General features: G+C 42.3%; 1 protein-coding gene across 2 annotated transcripts in view; it reads right to left on the minus strand.

Moving 5' to 3' along the window:
- The window catches only part of fcho1 (FCH and mu domain containing endocytic adaptor 1), a 51062-nt gene extending 47052 nt beyond the window's left edge, over window positions 1-4010 (minus strand). The window contains exons 1-2 of one of the 2 annotated variants that reach the window (XM_076724245.1): window positions 3912-3990; window positions 1069-1225 (exon numbers count right to left, since the gene is read on the minus strand). The gene's annotated coding sequence lies outside the window, so the exon portion shown is untranslated. Of the gene's footprint in view, window positions 1-1068; window positions 1226-3911 lie in introns of both variants that reach the window. The other variant, XM_076724244.1, reaches the window with a different exon arrangement.
- Window positions 4011-9828: the final 5818 nt, after the last annotated feature.

The following is a 9828-nucleotide window of genomic DNA, read 5'->3' on the forward strand; positions in this document are numbered from 1 at the left end:
TGAGTTAATTAAAATAATCTTAAATTGAAATCGCCCTCTGTGCTGCTGTTGGGCAAATCAACAAAATCATTTTCATCATTCATCTCTCCTTATCGCTCTTGCCTTTTGAGCACAGCTCAGTATAAGATGAACCAGAAACCCAGAAATAGATCCAGGACCTGAGCCAGGGGGGATGGTGTGCTCATCCATCCTGCCCCAGGACCCTCCCATCTGCCATGAGGAGACCTTGGCTGGGCTCATTCACAACCTCAGGCATGGGTCACGGTTTTACACGAGGGACTTGTACAAGATTTCACAGAGGGATATCACCTGTTGCCAACTGAACGTTCAACCATGTAATCATGGCTGCACTCCATTTCTGATGAAAGAAATGTATTATGCTGTAAATCAAGAGCTCTGCATTGACAGTACAAAGAGTTTTGTTTATGTTTTCATTATGAAACAGGTTAGCTTTACTGTTTCCTGCCTCATATTTCCTGCCTCCGGGTTCTGCCCTGCTTGGCAAAGACGAGGGAAGGCCTCGCAGCACTCTAGCCTAAATATGAGAGGCTACACATGTATAATTAATATTCGTCATTGGCACCACATAATGTGTCGTTGAAGAGCCAAAGGAGAAGGAGGCAGGCAGGATCACAATAAGTAATAGTAAGAAGATCCTTATGGGTCAAAGAGAGCGAGAAAGAGGAGTCATCAGGGAGGTTGAGGAGTCCAACCGATTAACTATGCATGGCTGCAAGCGTGTGCACATGAGCGTCCGTGCTTGTTTGAATATTCAAGCAAAAAAGGAGCGCTCAGCAGGTTTTTGTCAGATAAAGCGTCAGCTCTGCACAGACATCTAGTCCATTCAAATAAAAATGCAAAACAGGGATCTATTCTGATTAAACTGCTTCTTTCTTTTCTCCTCACTTTCTTTCTGTCAGCATGCAATTCTGGTGTCTGGAGCAGTAAAACTCAGGGTCGAAAAGCACCAGGCTTTGGAAAAGTGTTTGTGGATTTGTAAATGCAAAAGGCAGCCTCGACACAAAAGCCTGAAAGCATCACCAAAGGTTTGGGCATTTTTTAACCCACCTGTATTATGTTCTCAGGTGGTCAGCCTCCCCACTTTCTCTGACAGCCTCTAACTCCAATCACAACTGGAGTGATTCCCAAGTGCCACTTCGTATAGTCTCAGACAGCACTTCTATTCATTCTGCTATGATAGCATCAATATCCTGCAGGATACAACCTAAGACAAAAACAAAAGCAAAAAAAAACACTGAATCGTAACATTAATCTCCAAACAACAGCCAGTCTGAAACTGTAACACCATCAGTAATACTAAACAGGTTTAGGAAATCCTGGGTTTAAAGTCAAAATAACCTCCACTTTGCTCATCACTCATCACTCTGTTATGTTACCACTAGCATCTGAATATAAACAAACTTTACTCTGGATGTTAAGTGCTTTTGCAGTGCACTGTCCAAAACCCTTTCCACACTGAACAATCCACCACGCTGTCATCACCAATGCCTTAGCACTAAGGCAAATCTAGTGAACGTGTCTGTGTGGGGTCACTGTTGGGATATTAGAAGAACTATGCAATATGGGACCGTGCCATATTTTGCATAATCTTTGGTATAGTGACAATGCTAGCATCTAGCCTGCAGCTTGCTCACTCAGCTAGAAGTTTTGCGAGGCTGCAATGCTCATAAACCAAAGTAGTAGACAAAGTGATGGAGGCACAAAAGCTAACAAAGATCAGAAATGTCTACATCCATCCATTCAGCTTCATCCTCTGGGTACCGTGAACGTCTGTACAGAATTTCAGCTTCATTCAAACAGGCCGACGTTACCATACACAGAGCCACATCGCTATGATGGGTGAAAACATTTCTGTCTCAGCAGCACTACGGTATAATCAATAAAACAAACAGCCTAATTAAAACTCACAAAATGAGAACAAAGAATCTTTATTCAAGTCAATATACATGCCCTTCAAGGTCGAGACCTAACTTTTAGTCTACGTGTAATCATGCCTTTAGATATAGAGAACTGATGCGCCTCAACAGACTAGAAAACAGCTTTTGGTCAGTGAATGAACACTAATTATCAGGAACTATTCAGCACCAAATAACAAAAGACGAGATGAGAAAAGATAGCCGTTTCTTCCAACGCTGTTACGATTTATTTAATAAGAGTGAAACCCCCTCCCTTCACTCGTGTCCTCTCTCTCCATCCCAAACACACCCTGCCTCACTTTCTGAGCATTCAGTAGGGAAATGGTCTATCTGCTGCTGAAGTCAAGGCACCAGGGAGAGAGTTGTTTACTTCCTTAATATCAAAAGACCTTGCTGCACTCAACTCTCAACTTCTGCTTCAGAGAGAGAAAAAGAGTGCCGACAGACAGTCTGCTGTAGAACAAGAAGACAGCTACGGTGCAGTGTGAAGATGCAAACGCTGTGGCTTATGCTACAGCTGTTTGAAAATCAAACATGTACCAGGCAGTCAAAGGGGAATTCCAGTCTGGTTGCTTTGGTGCAAGCAAAGAGTGACTTGCACCTTCTAAAAGCAACGCAATGAGGCAAAGTGCTTACTTTAAAGCCCTGAACTCACCAAAATGACTGTTTCTACTTTCACCTTAGATGATATTTTACCCAAAAGAAAATTGGTAAAGTGGAATTATACTAGTGGGTGACATATGAAGAATAATAAAAGATGATTCATCACATTCTAATAAATTTGGTAACATACAGTAGAGAGGAACAGAAAGTGTTGAGAGAGCGGTGGGTGACATGCAACAAAGGTTCAGGATCTGAATCAGATTAGGGTTAATGTGGTCATTGGTAAGTAGGCCACCATGAAAAGTACATTGGGGAATGTGTACAATTTTACCACAAACATTGTAATGTTATTAACATGTTAGGTTGTTGTCTGGTTTTAGTCACTTGAGAGGGATGGCAGGCTTCACTCAGGAGTGGGATTAAAGTTATTCGACAAAAAGGACCCGTCTTTTAAAGGAGGATCCTCTCCACTGTAATGATGCAATTTCATCAATTAAAAAAAAAAAAAAAAACTACAGCAAGATACTACACTGCAAATCAAGACAGTATCAAAGTAAATGATCATCTTATAGTAATGTCTTATCAGAAGCTCTGTTTAATCTGATCCTTTTGTTTGTTTACAAATGTTGCATCAGAGCGTCTCCAGATTGGGTACCATTCTCCAACAGGGGCCAACAAACACTTGTCAGGCATGGATAGCTTTCACTCCATCTAACCTAAAAACCCCATAATGGTCTCTGATCTGTGATGTCCGGCAGTAAACCCAGAACTGGCTCTGAATAGTCAGTGTTTTCCCTGTTCCCAGGTACTATCCGGAGCAACTTCTCCGCTATGAATCCTCAGTACAAAGACAACCTGTCAGGATACCCTCTGGCCACCGAATTCAGTGACATCTATCTCAACTCACAAGCCCACTGACAGAGCAAAAATAACTCGAAGTTAGCATCAGATGGCGGAAATATCCCCTGAGTGTCAGCTGAATTTATGTCAGCAGGACTAACATCAAAATTCAGTCCAATCAAGCGCTGCCCCACCTTGACAGAGGATGCTAATTCTGAGTCTCTATGGAAAGATATTTTGGTTTGGTCGAGTGAACATTGCAGTTTAAATTCTTGATTTACATTATATTTTAAAGTCAGACATGTACGCGTGTCCCGTGAGTTTCTCCTTCAATGTTAGCTACATTTCCTTCCGTCCATATGTCAAACAAACGTGTCTACTACTGCTGCCAGTTTCAATTCAACAATGTCACAGCCATGCATGGCCAACTCGATATTCTTAACAGCCGAGCATTTCCTCAGTCTTTCGAGCCAATTTCTGAATTAACTTGTATTACAGAAGGAGCTAAAAGGAGAGAGAATCATTAGTTACCTGTTTAGACTTTTCCAACAACGTTTACAGTACATTTTCCATCCTCGGTCTTCCAGCAGCCGCGGTCCAACACTTGTGAGCACCCTGAGCGGTTTGACCGTAGTAGTAGAAAATTCACCAGACAGTTTTCAGTGTGCGCGCAACCTCGCGCCCAGTTCCACGCTGATTGGCTTTCTCATCCGTCGATCAGAGAGAAACGTGTAGTAGGCATAGCAACCATAAAAAGGTGGGTCTTATAGAGGATACTAGCAGCCTGTTGGATATCTGTTTCCAGGTTAACGCCCACAAAATACAGAAGGCAGAAATGGTATAGAAGGGTCCTGAAGGACGTGGCTGCTGTGTTCTGCCTTTCTGTGACAAGATGAAACAAAAAAGGGCAAACAAAGTTCATTTTCTAACTTCTGTGACCCACTTCACTGTACAATACAGCTTCCCCCATTTTTAACTTCACATTGTCTGACAGTATCACATGTATATTACTTACCAGCTTGTTCCAGCTCCGTGTTGAAGCTATATGATGATGGTTACACGGGTTACAAATGGATTCACTTGTCACATACATATACCCCTACATATTCATACACACACACACACACACACACACACACACACACACACACACACTAACCGACCTACTGTACATGTCAGTGCATGTGGACACGTGCAGACAGTCTTTTTTAAATCTGTTTTATCGTCTTTAACCTGAGACTATTATGAGATTGTTTATTTGACTGTTTTAATCTGAGCCTAGGTATGGACAGGGGCTGCAAGACTAAACTGTATGCCAAAGGTGACATCTGTTGCAATCCTCAACACACACACACACACACACACACACACACACACATACAGTATATGTAGCATCGGGGGAAGTCAGTTAGTGAAGATAAGAGAAAACACAAACAGAACAGATTCCTCCAAAATCGATGCCCATCTATCATATTGACGAGTGTGTGTTGGTGCCGTCAGGCCTCTTGGGACACTTAATAGACCCTGTTATTTACCACTAATACAGACAGAGATGCATACATAGGACCTTTTGCATACAGTCACAACAGGCGTAATTTAAAACCACAACACAGCGTCTTTGTTAAATTGTTTTGTGTCTTTGGGTTACACTCGTCCTTCAGTCACTCCTCTGGCTTCAGGGTCTCCACTGTCCCAGGTTGCTAGCTAAGAGATGTCTCTGTCTACCTGAAGTGAAAACAGAAGTTATGGATTGATTTCACCGTTAGCCTGAATAATCTTAGTTATACTACAGACAGTCATTAGTGTAGGTCGAAAGGGAATGGCATACTTTTTTGTGGCTAAGCTGTAAAGAAATGTAGAGTCAGACAGTCAAGAAGTATGTAATTTACATTATTTAGCATTTGGATTTATAACCTACCCAATGAAATATAGTCCTTAAATGCCATTGAAATAATAGTTATGTGTAGCTAGACATCTAAAAATAACGTGCTTCTGTTTTTGACCCACAAATCACCAAATGTATGCCTCTGATAGGATTATCAGACAGCATGTCCATCATACTTGCACGCAGGAACATGTTTTTGCTTGTCACTCACCCCAAGTGACAGGCAAAAAACATGTTCCTCAATTTCAGCCTGCTTATCAAAATCGAATAAAATGGCTGAAATGCTGACAGTGGTTCTGGGGGGAGGCTATGAGAGCATCACTGGCAAAGTGACCGTGTTGATTAACAGTGATGAGGTAAAGCAGTCCTCTCCATCAGTCCTTCAATGAGGCCTGTGACATACATGTGGTGCAGTTATTACTTGCTCTGAAATGTAAAGCCTGGGCAGGCAATCAGTGAAGTCGTGCTGCTGTGGATGATTGGTGGCAGAAACACATTCCCGATGCTCAGATCCCCTTCAGTGCAGGATACTAGCAGGGGGTCATTACTTTGGCATTAACAGTTCAATCTGCAATGGGTCTGTCACAGATGACTCCAGACACAGAACAAGGCTGCATCTCTCCTTTAATGTGAGTTTTAGCAGCCATCAGTGCAGTGCTGCACACATTATGATTTTGTAACAGGAGAAAAAACTGAGATTGATTATGGGTCAGAGCGAGGAAACTAGTTAGAAAATTGGAACATTTATTTTAACACCTGTGCATCAACACATACTGCAACAGAGTAATAGCATTGGATTAAGACTAGATGGTATCAAATAAAGACAAGCCCGGTTAGTAGTGTTTTTAGGCATTTGCAGGATGATTAAGTTATATGAATGTGGTCATTTTCTATCATTTTCTATGCAACTGGTGTCTTGGTTGACACTGAGAGCCCGGCTACAAGCACAGCTGTTACGACTCACTGCTTCCCATGTCCTTTCAGGAGCTCTTACACGTCAAAGACATGAGCAGCGAGAGGCCTCTGCTGGAGGTGTCGATGCTTGACGTGACGCTTAGTGATGCAAAATTAAAATCAAGCCGGGGTGCAGCCGAACATAATGTCAAAGACAGTGAAATAGCACTGCACAGGGTTATAGTTAGAGTGTATTTCCTGTGTAGTTACTGAGATGGTTAGATTACGACTTCCATTACATTGAAGTCTGCCAACCAGGAAGAGAATATTTTACCATAAAGTCACGAGGCAAAATATCTTAACTAAGATTTCTGTGAGAGGTAGAGTAAATACAAGACATAAAAAAAGCCAGAGTTCAATCATGTAGAGTATTTCTCATCCATATGCTAAGTGTAAAATGACATACAGGAGGGTGACATGAAAGCTATGTGGTTATACACAAACCAATCTTCCTGTAAACAGTCAGATTGGCAGGGTCCCTCGCTTCCATCCACACACACACAAGTGAAGTGGAGGATAATCTTTTGAGCCTTTAATACGTGGTAAAATCTTCCCAATAAAATGAAATGAGCTGTCGAATTTAATTATGTATCATCAGTCCCTGCCACCTGTTGGCGTTCCTATTCTTATCCTGCCTATGTGTTGCCTCAGACAGCAGCCAGTACGCTCTCATTTGTCTCCCTCCAAAGGTCCTTTCTGATCATGTTTCATTCATCATATCAATACACTGTAGACTAATATATTCTGACAGGCATTTTCACTATTCCATCTAGATTGTGGGGACGCCAGATGAAGGACTTTCACTGGTGAGGTTGTTAAATAGCTGCCTGATCAGTGACAGTCTTCTTCTGACTGCCTAATTAAATATGTCAAGTAGAAAGTATGTGAAATTAAATAGAAATGAAGCTGTAAAGACACAGGCAGCTATACTAGACCAAGTGCTTGCCCTCTGATGACAGCAGGATAAGACTTGTGTTATTTCCTGTTTATATCTTTAGTATGCTCATTTTTGCAGGAACATTTTGCACGCAGTCAGAAAGTTAATGAGCCTCTGTTCAACTTGGAAGATGGTGAGAGCAAAACGAATGTGCTGAATGGGGCCCAATGCGCACACCCACGTGCTCTGCATCACCTCTCCTCCTGTGTGTCTCCATGTTTCTGCCTCTCATCGAGCTCTTTCAAATCAGCTTAACTCCTGCTCGAACAGGCTGGCTGATTAAGGCTGCCAAGATAGAAGATGCCCTCCACTGCTCACAAAGCACAGACACAGTTTTGGATTGAGAAAAAGGAGCTGACTCTCCCCTCAGTGGTCCTCTCATCTCCCCAGGAGATCCAGTGTGCGCGACATCCATCTGTGATAATAAGTGCTTTGTGCCTCTTTGCAGTGATATTACTGCCTTTTGCTGGCTGTGCCTCCATGGGATTGCTGGCCTGTTGGGATGCTGCTGCTCATGCCTGTGAACTGTCAGGGCAGAATGATGGGGAGGAAATCACAGCACAAAAAAATGAAGATCAAACTTACGGCCTGTTGATTTGTATGATTTGCATGAATAGAATTTCCCATATATACTATATATTTATAATTTACAATATGCATGATTCTTACACACATTTCGCCGGCCAGTTGCACGACTGGAACATTTGGGACGTTGTAATTAGGGAGCACGACGTCGGTCCTTCACTCACTCCCCAGCCAGATGGACCACGAGCTGGTTTCTCTGATCGTAAGGCTCCCATGTCATCCTCTGTCTGCCACTGCAGGTTTATTTTCTAAACTGTCTGAGCTGGAGAGCAGTTTTTGCACACTCTTAAGGACCCAATCAGTGCAGGAGGCCAAAGAGGCAAGAGTTTACAAAAAAAGGACAACTTCCACCGTGCAAAACTTTTAATTGTCAAAGTTTAATTAGGACCAGAAGCTTGACATTTAAATGTTTTTCAGTGAGATTATGTGACAGAACTATTTTTCTCTTGAGCTGTTAGATGTCAAACAACTGCAGAGCAGAAATGGGACTCACAAAACCTTGTAAACACAAGGGGGCGCACTGACTCTACTTTCCAAACTTTACCATGACCCGCTGGACTTGTCAGTGCGGCATGACTTGCGTCTCAGTCAGTGCTTTTCAAATGAAGATATCAAGGCCATGATACTTCCTCTTTTCATAGAGCTACTGTGGGGGAATTGTTGTGTGGACATTCCCCTTCATGTCTTTGTTTACCTGACTGTCATTTCAAGCGGATCCAGTCATCATTATTGCCTTGACACAAGTGCACTAATGAGGACTTTACCTCTAATTGGACCATGATATGACGGGAAAATAACACAGGCTTGATATAGTCCATCAGCACTTCCAACCACAAAATTCCCACAGTGCAGACCAGCCCTTAATCATAAAAATACATCAGCACAGTAATCAGTCTGGTATAGCAAAAAGGATCTTGTCTGTTGTTCCCTTATAATGGAAAAAAGCAGCATAATTCTTCAAACTTTAGAAGGAATCACCAAATTTATCCATATGTGAAAAAATAGATAGATAGATAGATAGATAGATAGATAGATAGATAGATAGATAGATAGATAGATAGATAGAGCGCCATCAAACAAGTTGGCAAGGTCACTGTACTGAGGGGTTGCATGTCAGGTCACTGACAGGTGGGGGTAAGTCATTCTGGAGAGAGAATTAATCGAACTCAACACCCACAGTCCTGTCAACAGAGTAACCTCTGCATCTGTCTTAATGTCTTTCAACTCTCAGAGGTCTCTCCACTGTTGGAAAGCCTCACCAATGCTAACATGTTATGTTCATGTCCGAGCCTCTTAGTTTGTTTGCCATTTACAGAGCCAGGGCTGTGTACGAACACCAGATACTTCTTCAGTGCACACACAGAACGAACAGTGAGGAGATATTTGCTGAATTCGACCAAAGGTGTACTGCATTAGAATGACTCGCCTCACCTTTTATTTTTTTAAATTCTGACATATCACTCCTTTAAGCCAACCACAAGTCAGGCTTCTGTTTAAAGACTGGACAACACAACACCCTGCTGACCACTGACGTTTAAAGAAATGACTTTACTTATTATAGTTAATGATTGTAGCTGACGTATTTGTCAGTCCATATGGTATTGATTTGACAAACCAAGTCCGTCGTAGTGGGTCGGTGTCCAGTTCACCCGTTTGCAACTGAATCACCCGTTTGCAAAAGTCACAACCACTTTTTTTTTGTTTTTTTGCTCAGAGGTGTGTGAAGTCAGCCGTCTGTCTGGCACAGATGTGTGTTGATGTGCTTCCAGCTGTTTGTGGGGACTCATGATGTCTAGACCTATGGTCTGGCTGGACCGGAGGATCCTCCCTTACAGCCTGTGAGATCATCACATTTTTAATTAGACCGGATCTGTCAATTAACGGGAAGTCGGCCGGCCTCTCTCAACCTTTTAAAAGCAGCCAACTCAAACCCTCAGCAGGATTCTGACAGAGGCTCAGACAAGGTTGGTTACGTCTTATTTGCTCTTCTGTCTCTCAGGATTTTCAGCCCTGAACATGAACGCACTTGACTCGAGGGAAATCTGATTTATTTATTATGTGTGTGTCTCATGCTTACTTTCAGATTT

The sequence above is a fragment of the Chaetodon auriga genome, chromosome 3, assembly GCF_051107435.1.
Source record: "Chaetodon auriga isolate fChaAug3 chromosome 3, fChaAug3.hap1, whole genome shotgun sequence".
Classification (NCBI taxonomy): Eukaryota; Metazoa; Chordata; class Actinopteri; order Chaetodontiformes; family Chaetodontidae; genus Chaetodon; species Chaetodon auriga.